We start from the raw sequence: 16,690 nt of genomic DNA, 5'->3' as shown, positions 1-16,690 counted from the left end.
CTGTGTCCCTCCTCATTCCAAAGGGGACTCTGCATTGGAATCCCCTCAACCAGTAGATGACAGAAACTGGTAAAAACAAAACAAAACAAAACAAAACACACACACACACACACACACAAAATGCACTCAACTCCGAAAGATGTCCTTGATGAGGGCCTGCAGCTCAGGGGGGCCTCTGAGGGAGGGAAATGGAGACTCCTGTCCTGGAGGGGTTTGACACACTCTGGGGGTGGGGGTCAGGGTGGCAACAGTCACAACAGGGTTTCTTAAGTCTTTCTTTCCTACAAAGTTCCTCAGGGGATTGTCAACATTTTTCACAAAGATGCCTGGATTACTAAAAAGAATTTTTGCATTGTTTTCCTTCGAAAAAAAATCTTTTGGAAAAACATTCTTTTGGTAGCAGCACATTGTACTTCTGAGGGTACTGACCCTGCTGTTTATTGGGGTCAGGGCTCCCGTGGGCCAGACTGACTTGTGCTCATCCCAGGATTCAGACAGACGTGAGCATGTGTCTGCAACCTCTGGGCTGGCGCCACCAAGGTCATATTTGCTGAGGACCTTTGGAACTTCCTGCAAGATAAGTCATCTGAAGAAGGAGAGAGGAAGAGCACAGAGTGGCCTACAGCTAACTCAGGAGGGGAAGGGCCGCTGTGATTCAGAACGGCGTGTTCCACAAACTATCCACAGCCCAGGCCACAGAGACTCATGCCCTCATCTTAGGAAGAGGTTCTGGAAATGAAAAAGTGAGTAGGAATGAACAGACTTAGTGTTTTACTAAACTTCTCCCATTTTGCAGTGTGGACCATGGTAGAGAAAGGATGTGCAGTTTGGTGGCTTTGCAGGCTGCCCATCAGGGAGCTGGAATCAGGGACTGACACCTCGTATCCCCCTGTGACTCAGAATGTGGAGACAGTTCCTAGGAGCTGTGCATGGAATGGTTTCTGCATCAAGTAGTCCTGAGGGCATGAGGAGAAGGCCAAGACAAGAAATAGACCAGAGGTGATCAAGACTCAGTGAGGAGACTTGAGGAAGTAGGGAGATGAATCACAGAGGAAACCCTTGACTTGAAAAATAAGCAACAAATAACACCAGTTAAAACAGAAGGCTCCCGTTTCTCAGCTATGACACTGGCAAGGGTTTTTAAAAATTATTATTCTAAGGGACATCTAAAACTGTTAGGTGAAAAGCTGGTAGGCTGACAATGGCTGATCCCACTCATCTGTCTTAATGTTGCCAAAAGTGGGACTGCCAGACATCAACAACCCACTGAAGCTCTGCAATAGGAGGGTTACGGCCCCACTAGTGAAGTATCATTGTGGAGAGATTGAACCTGAGCCCAACTGAGCCTCTAGACCCATTCATTGCTAATGCGAGGCTGAGAAGAAATTTAAATGATGCCCAGTGAGTCAGCCGGCCAAAGCCAGAAGTGAGACATTCTATTGGACAAATGACCTGGAAAATGATCAGATTGTTTCTAACAAATCACTGGCGTGGAAAAACTAGAAGAGGAGGCAAACTGCTAAGATTACAAAAGAATTAAGAGTCACATTATCTGAAAGCAGAGAGTAGAGCAAATGAAACCTAAAGGCACTTCTGAGACAATCAGGAAAAATTATAGATTGGTTATCAGGCAACATAAAGGGATTATTGCTAATCTTTTGGGTGTAATATGGTGTTACATGTGTGTGTTTAAGCTTTGATCACTTATTTCTTAGAATGAACACTTGAATATTTATAAGTGAAATTATATGATATCTGTGATTGTTTTCAGTACTCCAGATATTTTTTTTAAGTGTTCGGAGGCCAAATGAAACACAGAGTAGGATCTGGGTAAATGCTGGAAATACCTGACAAGCACTGGAAGATCATCACCTTCTTTTCGGCACTCTTGTGCATGTTTGAGATATTTTCATATTTAAAGATAAAAAGAAATGGCTCCTCTGGATTGGCAAAGGTGTGGAGAATTTTCAATTTCAGATCTGTGTTATCCAGCTTACTTATCAGTTTCCTTTGGTTTTATCTTCTGTTTCTCTCTTCTTTATGTTCTTATTTTCCTTAACATGCTTAAGCATATGTATAATAAGCTTTAAAGTCCTTCTCTGCTAATTCCATCTGTTCTCCATCATCTGCATCATTTCTGAGTCTGTGTCTGTGACTGAACTCTATCCTGGTGGTGTGGCACACTGTCTTTCACTGTTGCTTGTCTAGTAAAATTTGAGTGGATATTGGACATTATGACTATTATGTGATTGAATGTCCAGATTCTTTTGGGAGGGGGTCTCCTTTAAATAGTATTGCAGGGTTTTCTTTTTGGCAGGTAGTTAAATTATTTTTTAGTCAGACTGATATTGTTGAGTATTGCTGTTAGGTGTTTAGTAGACAGGTTTACTCTTGGCTGTTTTTATCTATGACTAATGCATGAATTTTCTGAGTTCTTTTCTGAAAGTCCTGTACATTCAGTGAGTTCTCTCCACTTGAGTGGTTGGGATTATGTGATCTCTAGAAATGGTTAACCTTACAAATCCCCTAATAGTTGCTCTTTCCCTGACCTTGGAGAGTTGGTCATACGAATGCACAGTATAATTTCCCTCCCATGAGACTCATGGACATTGAAGGAGACCTCTCAAAGAGCTTTTTTTTTTTTTTTTTTTCCCCACTGTGTGGTTTATTCCACTCCCGTACTCTGCTCCATAAATTTTGGCTTCCTTGGCCTCTCTGAATTCCAATTCCTAATGCTCAAGTCAATGAAAGATCTATGACTTGCTTGGACTCCCCCTCTCTCTGCTGTGGTCCAGAAAGTGCCTCCCAGTGGAAATCTGGGGCCATGGTGGCAGTCACCTCATTTGTTTTCCTTCTCTCAAAATCATGCACTGACAATCCCATTCACCATCGCAATAAAAGAGTTAAATATCTAGGAATAAACTTACCTAAGGAGACAAAAGAACTGTACACAGAAAATTATAAGACACCAATGAAAGAAATCGAAGGTGACATAAACTGATGGAGAGATATTCCATGTTCCTGGGTAGGAAGAATCAGTATTGTGAAGATGACTATGCTACCAAATGCAATCTACAGATTCAACATGATCCCTATCAAATTACCAATGGCGTTTCTCACAGAACTAAAACAAAAAATTTTACAGTTCATATGGAAAGGCAAAAGATCCCAAATAGCCAAAGCAGTCTTGAGAAAGAAGAATGGAGGTGGAGGAATCAACCTTCCTGACTTCAGATTCTACCACAAAGCTACAGTCATCAAGACAGTATGGTACTGGCACAAAAACAGAAATACAGACCAATGGAACAAGATAGAAAGCCCAGAAATAAATCCATGCATCTATGGGTACCTTATTTTTGATAAAGGAGGCAAGATTATACAATGGGACAAGACAGCCTCTTCAATAAATGGTGCTGGGAAAACTGGACAGCTACATGTAAAAGAATGAAATTAGACCACTTCCTAACACCATACAGAAAGATAAATTCAAAATGTATTAAAGACCTAAATGTAAGACCAGAAACTATAAAACTCTTAGAGGAAAACATAGGCAGAACACTCAACGACAAAAATCAAAGCAAAATCCTCTATGACCCACCTCCTAGAGTAACAGAAATAAAAACAAAAGTAAACAAATGGGACCTGATTAAACTTAAAAGCTTTTGCACAGCAAAGGAAACTATAAGCAAGGTGAAAAGACTACCCTCAGAATGGGAGAAAATAATAACAAATGAAACAACCGACAAAGGATTAATTTCCAAAATATTCAAGCAGCTCATACAGCTCACTACCAGAAAAACAAACAACCCAATCAAAAAGTGGGGGAAAGACAGAAATAGACATTTCTCCAAAGAAGACATACAGATGGCTAACTAACACATGAAAAGATGCTCAACATCACTCATTATTAGAGAAATGCAAATCAAAACTACAATGAGATATCACCTCCTACCAGTCAGAAAGGCCATCATCAAAAAATCTACAAACAATAAATGCTGGAGAGGGTGTGAAGAAAAGGGGACCTCTTGCACTGTTGGTGGGAATGTAAATTGATACAGCCACCACGGAAGACAAAATGGAGATTCCTTTAAAAACTAGGAATAAAACTACCATGGGATCCAGCAGTCCCACTCCCTGGCATATACCCTGAGGAAACCAAAATTGAAAGACACATGTATCCCATTGTTCATTGTAGTGCTATTTACAATAGCTAGGACATGGAAGCAACCTAGATGTCTATTGACAGATGGATGGATGAAGAAGTTGTGGTATGCATACACAATGGAATATTACTCAGCCATAAAAAGAAATGCATTTGAATCAGTTCTGATGAGGTGGATGAATCTAGAACCTATTATACAGAGTGAAGTGAGTCAGAAAGAGAAAGATACATATTGTATTCTAACACACATATATGAAATCTAGAAAAATAGTTCTGAGAATTTATTTGCAGGGCGGCAGTGGAGAAACAGAGATAGAGAATAGACTTTGGACATGGGGAGAGGGGAGGAGAGGGTGAGATGTGTGGAGAGAGTGAGAGGTATGGAGAGAGTAACATGGAAACTTACATTACCATGTGTAAAATAGATAGCCAATGGGAATTTACTGTGTGACTCAGGAAACTCAAACAGGGGCTCTGTATCAACCTAGAGGGGTGAGATGGGGGGAGATGGGAGGGAGGTTCAAAAGGGAGGGGGTAAATGTATACCTATGGCTGATTCATGTTGAGGTTTGACAGAGAACAACAAAATTCTGTAAATCAATTATCCTTCAATAAAAAAAATTAATTAGAAAAAAAGAAAACCCATGCACTGACACACTGACTCTGGTCCAGTGTCTGAAAACTGCTGTTTCCAGTATCTTTGTCCAGTTTTCTCATTGTTTATGGTGAGTAGATGAGTTCAGACCTGGTTATACCTTGAGGCTAGAAACAAGTCCAACTTAAAAAAAAAAAATCATTTAATCAATTTAAAAGCTTCTTCTAGAAAATGAACCAAAGCAGAAATGAGGTCTAGACAATAATAGGTTCAGCACTGCGGGGAGGTGGGAGGGAGGTTCAAGAGGGAGGGGACGTATGTATATGTGTAGCTGAGTCACTGAGTACGGCAGAAACTAACGCAACGTAGTAAAGCAACTAAACGCCAATAAGAAAAGCTATGATCAGTGTTTTACGGCCAGTATGAGGGCCGCTGAAGCGAGGAAGTGACCATGCCTCATTATTTCTTCATTATCTTTGCAGAAAGAAAAAATAAGTGGAAACAGCCAGCAATAAACCAGAATAGGAGAGGGAACCAGTTTCTTTAGGCCTGAAAGACTTTTAAAGGAATTCGATCCTTAGAATGAATAATGAACAAGCCACCTGGTTAAAAACAACAACAGAAACAGATGTATCCTTGTTCCCCAGCCACAGACCAACAACAGTGAGTCCAGAGGACCTGATCTGCTGCAGCGGCTGCTGCTGAGTCACTTCAGTCGTGTCCGACTCTGTGCGCCCCCATAGACGGCAGCCCACCAGGCTCCACCGTCCCTGGGATTCTCCAGGCAAGAACACTGGAGTGGGTTGCCATTTCCTTCTCCAATGGGTGAAAGTGAAAGTGAAGCTGCTTAGTTGAGTCCGACCCTTAGCGACCCCATGGACTGCAGCCCACCAGGCCCCTCCGTCCATGGGATTTTCCAGGCAGGAGTACTGGAGTGGGGTGCCATTGCCTTCTCCGCCTGATCTACTACCCACACATAATACTAATTGGATTCAATATGTTGTAAACGTACATTGATCTCCCTGGTACACACAGACAGCTTCGAATTTCTCATAACAGTACTTGAGTGGAGAGGTGTTGGTACAAAACCACTTTTATTAAGAGTGTGAATTCAAAACAAATGAGCCCGTTCAAGAGCAATCAACAGGGGCACAGAGGATGAGCAGCGACATCCCACACATTTTCTCTTTAGGAAACTCTCCCCCATCCTCTCTCTCTCTCTAAGTCCTCAGGTTGAGGGCAAACCAGGCTTCTCTAAGAGATGAGGGTGTGGTGGATGTGGCAGAGATCACATCAGATCTTCCAGGATGGAAGCGGGGTTTTCCAGAATGCAGTTCCGCCCAGAAGGACACTGGCCAACTGCTGCCCCTCGGTCAGTGGGTGCAGCTGTTTCTCCAGCACTCTGAGCCGACCTCCTCACGGATTTGCACTTTAACATGAAGAATCAAATATCTCCCCCCATGCAAGGTTCAGGTTGACTTCACAGAGGTCATGTGTTGTTGTGTGTTTCTTCCCTTCACACGGGATGTGTGTGTATTAATATAATTCAGGAGGAGAGAGCAGCAGTGGAAAATATTTGCTGCAGAGTAATGGCGAGTTATTGTCGTTTAGTCCCTAAGTGGTGTCCGACTCTTTGCGACCCCACAGACTGTAGCCGGCCAGGCTGTATGGAATTCTCCAGGCAAGAATCCTGGAGCCAATTGCCATTTCCTTCTCCAGGGAATCTTCTCCAAATCAGAGATCAAACTCTTGTTCCTGCATCGGTAGGTGGATTCTTCACCACTGAACCCCCAGGGAAGCCCAAGAAGGCTGGTAAGAGCAGATAAAGGTCCAAAGTTTGCACCAAAGACTGAAAGAAGCTTCAGTCAAGCTCCTATCTATGGCAGCCCTTCATTTTGACAAAACTGATCTATAAAACCACAGGTAATGGGATTCGAACCAGACGCCTGCAGGCAATTTTCAGAAACCTACCATACATTCAGATCTCTGAGTATAAACTTTTTTTTATATATAAAATATGATGGCAGTTTTGTTCCTTTAAGCCACTCTAAGCACGATGGAAGATGCAGCTTGAGAGCGACTTTAAACAAGGGGAAGGCGCAGCGGCAAGGAAGCTGGCTGAATTCTAGTGCTTGGGCTGGCGTTGACGGGCTGTCTGCCTCTGGCTAGAACCAAAGCACCCAGCAAAGTTCATTCTGGGTTTGGCTCCAGTTTTGAGCTCTGTAGGGCTGTCAGACCAGAGCGTCCATGTGAGAATTTGGGGGGCTCATCAATGTGATGGCCGCCTCCCCAGCAACCTTCTCTTCTCCCCGCCCTTCTTCCTCCACAAGTGTTTATGGTGCAGCCACGGATGCGATGGTGAGCAGAGCCCAGAGTCTCATAGGGGAGGCAGAGGTCAAGGAAGCAATCACATTAAAGATGATTCTAGAACTGAGCTTCCCCTATGGCTCAGCGGGTGAAGAATCTACCTGCAGTACCGGAGATGCTGCAGAGGTGGGCTCGATCCCTGGGTCGGGAAGATCCCCTAAAGAGGGAAATGGCAACCCACTCCAGCATTCTTTAAAGGAACAGACCAAGCCAGGATGGAAGAGTATCCCTAAGACGTGCTGGGGAAGAAGCTCGCTGGGGGCTGGGCAGGAAGGAGACGACGGAGGGAGCCGAAAGAGGGGACCCTCCCTGTTGTGTGTGTGTCTGCTCCCCAGGAGGCATCAGGGAACTGAAAGCAGCTTCCAGGCGTGATTTTTCGGGTCTCAGATGTGACCTTCCTGTTCATCTTTAACTGAAAGAGATTTCTTCTATGGTGTGGTCCTGTGCAAGCTGACAAGATGTTGTTCTGGGCCTCCAGAGCCTGTCCAGATAAGGGGATTTTGGCTGCTTATCAGGGTGACCCCAGCACCTTGAGGAGGGGCTGTGCCAGACACCCAGTACATATTTATGGGCTGACTTCAAGACAGCCCTTACAGCTCCTACATTTTTTATGGAGTAACTCTTTCATTTTGTATGCAGCTCCCACGGGGACATTTTAAAAGATTCACAAGCTGTCGTAGAATGCTCCAAAATGCTCTAAAGAATCAGAGTACACGAAATCCACCTCTTTAAAATATTTTAGAGCTGTGACAAACAAAGAATTTTTATGTTAAAGAAACAAGGATGATAGATTTATCCTCAGGAACTAAATGAAAAGACTGATATTTCCCCAAATTACAGACTTTTGAATCGCCTTACAGTTATTCCCTTGGGTGTATAGGAAACATAAATCAAAGGTACTTTTGGAAGATTAAAAAAAATACCGTCATGTGTAACCAGGAAAGAGAAGCTATGATCTGAATTCCCTCTCAAATAATCTCTCTAAAACGTTGAGCAAATATCCATGTATTTTGAATTTTCTCTTTTGGAGGCAAAGAAAACGTTATTCTTTTTCTTAAGCTTTGGGTATTTCTGTAAGCATGTTATTTATACTCAATGTTTTTTTCCTTGCGTATTAAATCTTAATCTAACTGATATACCATGTTCAGGACAACCCTTATATTGTCATAAACAGGAGGGGAAACTTGACGATTATGCTTTCCGGTAGCCTTAAAATACAAGGTTTTCACGTTAAAACTTTGGAGTTCATGTGAAGAAAATGGAAGCTTTTTAAGGAAGAGAGTGCTTTTGAATTTATACTCATACTTAGTTTCTGCGGAGATGCTACCATTAAGTAGAGGGTGCTTGACCTTTGGAGAAATACCACACTGCAAACATTTCTTAGCAAACATTCTGAAAGGAAAGGCCATGTAGCCAAGAGCTTTCCTGGCAGTTTGATGAATGCAGCTTGGGCTGTTGGACTGTTTGGATCATAGGAGAGGGGGCTGGGCTGTGGTGGGTGTGATCGTAGGAGGCTGGCTCTTATCCTCCAGAGAGACTGCTCTTAGTTAGAATACACAATAATAATAATGTCCATGTGTTAGTCACTCAGCCGTGTCTGACTCTTCGCGACCCCATGGTCTGTAGCCCGCCAGGCTCCTCTGTCAATGGGATTCTCCAGGCACGAATACTGGAGTGGGTAGTCATGCCCTCCTCCAGGGCATCTCCCTGACCCAAGGATCAAATATGGGTCTCCCACATTGCAGGCAGATTCTTTACAGTCTGAGCCACCAGGGAAGCCGCAGTAATGTCAATGTTACTTCCTTAAACTTGAATTCTATGTTACTGTCTGGGCAGTCACTGTCTGTACATCTGGGCCACTGTTTGGCCATTTACATCTCATCACTTCTAGCTGCCCCTTTTCTTCCAACCTAATGCTTCTCTGGTGACCCAGCACTGCCTGCTCCTGCCCCGGGCTTTGGGCCCCAGTTGGGATAAACCCACCCTTGCTAGCTGGTAGCTGGTGGTGTCTAGGATGAGAGCTCAGAGAAAAAGCTTCCTTGTTTATTTTTCAGAGTGAGGAATGTGAGCCAGGCTCATGGAATCTTTTGTTGATAATGGAAGTGCCCTGGAGAGTGTGCAGAATTGGAACTTAGGGTGAATTAGGCACAGGTGCTACTTTATTTATTCTTTTCTGGTAGGTCAGTTCAGTTCAGTCTCTCAGTCGTGTCCGACTTTTTGCAACCCCATGGACTGAAGCACACTGCCCTGTCTATCACCAACTCCTCGAGATTGCTCAAACTCATGTCCATCGAGTCAGTGATGCCATCCAGCCATCTCATCTCTGTCATCCCCTTTTCCTGCCTTCAATCTTTCCCAGCATCAGGGTCTTTTCCAATGAGTCAGTTCTTTGCATCAGGTGGCCAAAGTATTGGAGTTTCAGCTTCAACATCAGTCCTTCCAATGAATGTTCAGGACTGATTTCCTTTAGGACTGACTGGTTGGATCTCCTTGCAGTCCAAGGGACTCTCAAGAGTCTTTTCCAACACCACAGCTCAAAAGCATCAATTCTTCAGTGTTCAGCCTTCTTTATAGTCCAACTCTTATATCCTGATCTGGTAGACCACAACTCATCTGGTAGGTCATTTTTATTAAAATGCATTTTCCATTCAACTTAAAAACTCACTAAATTCATAAACCTTCAACTTACTGCTGTATGCCAATTGTATCTGAATAAAGCTGAAGAAGAAACACAGTTTGCTCTATTTTTATAATTTTTATTTATTTTAAAATTTTATTTATTTTTGGCTGCTCTGGGTCTTTCTGCAGTTGCAGCAAGCGGGGGCTACTCTTTGTTACTGTGTGTGGGCTTCTCATGGCGGTGGCTCCTCGTGTTGCAGAGCACAGCTCTAGGTGAGCTGGCTTCAGTATTGGTGTCTCTTGGGCTTGGTTGCTCCAAGGCAGGTGGAATCTTCCCAGACCAGGGCTCGAACCCGTGTCCCTTGCATTGGCAGGAGGATTCTTAACCACTGGAACACTAAGGAAGTCCAGTTTGCTTTCATCAGGAATGTTTCCCCATATCCCAAGTTGCGCCATGCACTTTTAGTGGAGTTATACTTGAATAGTCTAAAACCGTGTGATACTTGGCTTTGATTCTAATGGTACCAGTGGAAGCAGGTCTGTAATCACAGCCCCTGGCTGTACTTCCACAGTGAAGGTTTTAGGCCAGTTTTCATGTCCAATTGACCAAATAATCCATGCTTGCCAGCACATGGTGGAAAAATAGGTTCAGACACATGTGTGCGCGTGTACATGTGGGGCTTCCCTTTGGGGCTGCACGACGGGCACTGGCCCCTAGTTGTCCATCCTCACTGAACATCTAGTCGGTTTATGGTTACAGGATAACCAGCTAGCCAACAGACTGCTCCCCTTATGGCGGGGAGGGGGGAGGTGTCACACAGGTTCATGGATCCCCCAAAGCTGAGGATCATGGTGGGGGGGCAGTGAAGCACAGTGGAATTCTACTGAGTGCAGTTATCAGAAGGTTTTGCTTCCCGTACTAAAAGAGACAGACAGCTGGTAGACCCCATGCCCTTTGCCCTCTCCCCCCCTTGCCACCTGAAAAATGGAGCTGGTACCCAGAGATGTGGCACAAAGCCACAGGGTGAGGATGGCTGTGCGGGGAGTTGGAAGGCCGGTTCTCTGAGCAAGTGCATTAGCCCCGGAATAAGCCCTCAGCCTGGGAAACTGGTCAGATGAGATAAATAAACCCCTTCCTTGACACAGCTGCTCGCGCCCAGGTTCCTGTTGCATTTGGCCCAGTGCAGTTCTGGCAGACTGGTAGAATGATGGATGTGTAGAGTGCGGGATGTCATGAATGTGATACACACGAGACGCAGTTGTGAAAACCTCCAGGCAGGGTGTGTGCTGGGCACTGGTGGGCTGCATTTGACCACGGCCGGTGCGTGGGGCCCTCCTGCTATGTGTCCCCTTAATACTTATCAATGCCCTGAATAGGAGAGTCTTTTATACGGACATCACCATTTTTTCGTATCCTCTACAGTAGTGGTTGTTGAACTTTGGGGGATCATGAACATGTGTGAGTACCTAATTAAAAAAAATACTCTGGGACTTCACAGGTGGTTCAGTGGCTAAGACTCTGTGCTGCCAATGGAGGGGGTCTGGGTTCAATCCCTGGTCAGGGAACTAGATCCCACATGCTGCAATTGAAAAAGATCCCACATGCCGCAACCAAGATCCAAGACCTCGAGTGTCCGCAACTAAGATCCGGTACAGCCAAATGAATAAATAAAAATTAATATTAAAAAAAGCAAACTCTAGACATCTTCCTTGGAAGATAAACAGACCAACGTAAAGAAAAAATTAGCACACCGTTTGAGGGTTTCAGAGAAAGTCCTAAAACGCATCTGGGGGCGCTTGGTGCAAGCATTCTGTTCCAACAGCCAAATCAATTTTGATGATCTCCCTCCACAGGCCCACTGTGCTAATTAACAGTATGCAAATTAGGTACTTGTATGATTTTTTGATTTTGCAAATTGGGGTATTCGTTCTAATCCCTGGATGCCTACTAATTCTAAATTACTCTCATTTCATGAATCATTATCTGCAGCATATAGAATTATGCAAATATCACTGGTGCAGAGCAGGAAATGGCGCAAAAAGGTGTGTGTGCGCTGTCGCTTCAGTTGTGTCCGACTCTTTTTGACCCTATGGACTGTAGGCTCCTCTGTCCATGGGATTCTCCAGGCAAGCATACTGGAGTGGTTCACCTTTACCATGCCCTTCTCCAGGGGATCTTCCTGACCCGGGGAGCAAACCCACGTCTCTTGTGTCTCCTGCACTGGCAGGAGGGTTCTTCACCACTAGTGCCACCTGGGAAGCCTAACACAAAAAGGTGCACAAGGAAAACTGCGTCCTTCCCCAAAGGCAGATCGCCAGGCCCCAATAACCCCATGGCCACACTTCCTGAGTGTCGTGCCAGGAGTGATTTTTGTGTAAGTTCCATAAATGGGAGATTTTACAGTAACTGTTCAAATTTTTTTTTTTTTTTTTACCTTACTAGATCTTGGAGATCCTTTCACATCAATTACTATAGATCTTCCTGTTCCTTTTAGAGGTTGAAGAGTATTCCATCGTGCAAACATATTGTGACTTATTTAACCACCCCAGTATCAATGGACATTTCTGTAGAGGAAAATTTTAAAATCACTCACTTCGGGCAGGCTCTTTGCTGTCTCCATACCAGCCATTGACTACGTAGAGGGAATATAAACTAATTACATCTTTTAAGCAAAGGAAATTAAAACAACAAGCGAATTACAAAACCTCTCTCCACTTCTCACTGTCTTCATGTAAAACATGCTGAACTCAGAAATACGACGTTTGCTCTTTACCACATTCAATCACGCAAGTCCCCATTTCTTTCTCTTAGAAAAACATCCCTGGGTATGGCGGGAATGGGGTCCGGCAAGCACCTTGGAGCCAGACTGTCTGGGTTTGAATCTTGGCTCCACACTTCGTAGCTCTGTGACTTTTGGAAAATTATTTAACCTCTCTGTGCCTCACGTTCTCTGTAAATGTGGGTAACAATTTTACCGATCTCATGGATGTGTCAAGAGGATCAAATGAGTTAAAATCTCTAAAGTTTTAGGGTGGTGACACACAGAGAAAGCGTTGAGTAAGTGTTGGCTCTTACTAGTCTGGGTGGCCTTGGAGTAAAAGGACAGTCAGTAGCTTCTGCCGTGGCATTGCTGCCCAAGGTGAGGAATGCCTGGAGGCTGTCTCAGAAGCCTCTGGACCCCTGGCGCAGGGACCCTCACACACACACTCACGTACTCAGGCACACTTGTGCACAGACAAGAACACTCTGTGCACACAGCCCCGGCATACCTGAGGTCTGCTATATGTCACAAACAGAAAATGGAGTTGCTATTTACTCGGGTATTAATGTTGGAATGCAGAACCAATTTATTTTTGTCTTGATGGTTTGAGATATACTGTGCCTGGCATCCTGACACTAACCATCAGGACATCGTTACGTATTTTGCACAAACCTAATATTTGAAAAATGATGACTGTCTCCCAGGTCCTGGGAAAAATACATACGTCTCCAAGGCCTGTGCAAATTATTTCTAACTAGGTCAAGTGCTCTGAGTCTCTCAGTACAGATTCAGCGCCTTTCTGTCTTGAATTTCTCAACTCATCTGTCACGTAGAAAAAGTGATAATTAGAAATATGTAAAGGTGTTTTGAGAAATGATTTGCAGAACTAGAACCTAATTTTCCAAGATGTTTGACATGTAATTGTTTTCCCACTAATTCACCAACTGCGCAAAGAATATACATTCGTACGGCACTTCCATATACACACATGAGGTTGCATTTGTATGTTTCAATATTACGTGTTGTTAAACTGACTTGTCAGCAGGGATTTTACTATAAATTCTTCATTCTGCAGATGTGGATCTGAACCAGGCTCAGGGTCAAAAATGAAAGTGACAGTTGTCCAGACCTTTTCTCTTCTAGATAAGGAGGACCCTCTGTGATTCCCCAGAGTTGCTAGGCAACCGCCTGCCTGCTCTGCTCAGGTGTCAGGTGATGGTCCAGCGAGGTCTGCAACCCCAGGACAGCTCACTTGAGGCTGCAGGTCTTCACTGAGTGTACCCACGACTGTTAGTCTCACCTAGGTGTGATCGTCCACACTGTGGGTGTGAACTGATTTTATACTTAGAGTGTAGAAAAAATATGCTCATGTGTGAAAAATAAAGCAAACACTTTTTTTTTGCCCTAGTGTGAGCTTCCGCTGAGTTGAACATATGTAATGTCCGAGGCCAGGGGCGGCGGCCGAGAGTGCCAGGCTGCGACAGCACAGGGGCAACCGAGAGGAGCTACCCCGCCGGAGGCCAGGGGCGGCGGCCGGGAGGAGCAACCCCCGCCAGAGGCCAGGGGCGGCTGCCGGGAGGAGCGACCCCACATCCAAGGAGCGGTCGCTGCGCGGGCGCAGGAGGGCCTAGAGGAGCTGTTCCACGTTCAAGGTCGGGAGGGGCGGCGCTGAGGAGATGTCCCTCGTCCAAGGTAAGGAGCAGCGGCTGCGCTTTGCTGGAGCAGCTGTGAAGAGATACCCCACGTCCAAGGTAAGAGAAACCCAAGTAAGACGATAGGTGTTGCAAGAGGGCATCAGAGGACAGACACACTGAAACCATAATCACAGAAAACTAGTCAATCTAATCACACTAGGACCACAGCCTTGTCTCACTCAATGAAACTAAGCCATGCCCTGTGGGGCCACTCAAGATGGGTGGGCATGGTGGAGAGGTCTGACACAATGTGGTCCACTGGAGAAGGGAATGGCAAACCACTTCAATATTCTTGCCTTGAGGACCCCATGAACAGTATAAAAAGGCAAAATGATAGGATACTAAAGAGGAACTCCCCAGGTTGGTAAGTGCCCAATATGCTACTGGAGATCAGTGGGGAAATAACTCCAGAAAGAACGAAGGGATGGAGCCAAAGCAAAAACAATACCTAGTTGTGGATGTGACTGGTGATAGAAGCAAGGTCCGATGCTGTAAAGAGCAATATTGCATAGGAACCTGGAATGTCAGGTCCATGAATCAAGGCAAATTGGAAGTGGTCAAACAAGAGATGGCAAGGGTGAACGTCGACATTCTAGGAATCAGCGAACTAAAATGGACTGGAATGGGTGAATTTAACTCAGATGACCATTATATCTACTACTGCGGGCAGGAATCCCTCAGAAGAAATGGAATAGCCATCATGGTCAACAAAAAAGTCCAAAATGCAGTACTTGGATGCAATCTCAAAAACAACAGAATGATCTGTGTTCATCTCCAAGGCAAACCATTCAATATCACAGTAATCCAAGTCTATGCCCCAACCAGTAACACTGAAGAAGCTGAAGTTGAATGGTTCTATGAAGACCTACAAGACCTTTTAGAACTAACATCCAAAAAAGATATCCTTTTCATTATAGGGGATTGGAATGCAAAAGTAGGAAGTCAAGAAACACCTGGAGTAACAGGCAAATTTGGCCTTGGAATGCGGAATGAAGCAGGGCAAAGACTAATAGAGTTTTGCCAAGAAAATGCGCTGGTCATAGCAAACACCGTCTTCCAACAACACAAGAGAAGACTCTACACATGGACATCACCAGATGGTCAACACCAAAATCAGATTGATTATATTCTTTGCAGCCAAAGATGGAGAAGCTCTATACAGTCAGCAAAAACAAGACCAGGAGCTGACTGTGGCTCAGATCATGAACTCCTTATTACCAAATTCAGACTCAAATTGAAGAAAGTAGGGAAAATCACTAGACCATTCAGGTATGACCTAAATCAAATCCCTTATGATTATACAATGGAAGTGAAAAATAGATTAAAGGGACTAGATCTGATAGATAGAGTGCCTGATGAACTATGGAATGAGGTTCGTGACATTGTACAGGAGACAGGGATCAAGACCATCCCTATGGAAAAGAAATGCAAAAAAGCAAACTGGCTGTCTGAGGAGGCCTTACAAATAGCTGTGAAAAGAAGAGAAGCGAAAAGCAAAGGAGAAAAGGAAAGATATAAGCATCTGAATGCAGAGTTCCAAAGAATAGCAAGAAGAGATAAGAAAGCCTTCCTCAGTGGTCAATGCAAAGAAATAAAGGAAAACAACAGAATGGGAAAGACTAGAGATCTCTTCAAGAAAATTAGAGATACCAAGGGAACATTTCATGCAAAGATGGGCAGAATAAAGGACAGAAATGGTATGGACCTAACAGAAGTAGAAGATATTAAGAAGAAGTGGCAAGAATACTCAGAACTGTACAAAAAGGATCTTCACAACCAAGATAATCACGATGGTGTGATCACTCACCTAGAGCCAGACATCCTGGAATGTGAAGTCAAGCAGGCCTTAGAAAACATCACTACAAACAAAGCTAGTGGAGGTGATGGAATTCCAGTTGAGCTATTTCAAATCCTGGAAGATGATGCTGTGAAAGTGCTGCACTCAATTATGCCAGCAAATCTGGAAAACCCAGCAGTGGCCACAGGACTGGAAAAGATCAGTTTTCATTCTAATCCCAAAGAAAGGCAATGCCAAAGAACACTCAAACTGCCTCACAATTGCACTCATCTCACATGCTAGTAAAGTAATGCTCAAAATTCTCCAAGCCAGGCTTCAGCAATACGTGAACCGTGAACTTCCAGATGTTCAAGCTGGTTTTAGAAAAGGCAGAGAAACCAGAGATCAAATTGCCAACATCTGCTGGATCATCGAAAAAGCAAGAGAGTTTCAGAAAAATATCTATTTCTTCTTTATTGACTATGCCAAAGCTTTTGACTGTGTGGATCACAATAAAGTGTGGAAAATTCTGAAAGAGATGGGAATACCAGACCACCTGACCTGCCTCTTGAAAAACCTATATGCAGGTCAGGAAGCAACAGTTAGAACTGGACTTGAAACAACAGACTGGTTCCAAATAGGAAAAGGAGTACATTAAGGCTGTATATTGTCACTCTGCTTATTTAACTTATATGCAGAGTACATCATGAGAAA

The sequence above is a fragment of the Budorcas taxicolor genome, chromosome 3 (assembly GCF_023091745.1).
Source record: "Budorcas taxicolor isolate Tak-1 chromosome 3, Takin1.1, whole genome shotgun sequence".
In the NCBI taxonomy this organism is placed as follows: Eukaryota; Metazoa; Chordata; class Mammalia; order Artiodactyla; family Bovidae; genus Budorcas; species Budorcas taxicolor.
Note: the sequence above shows the minus strand (reverse complement) of the source record.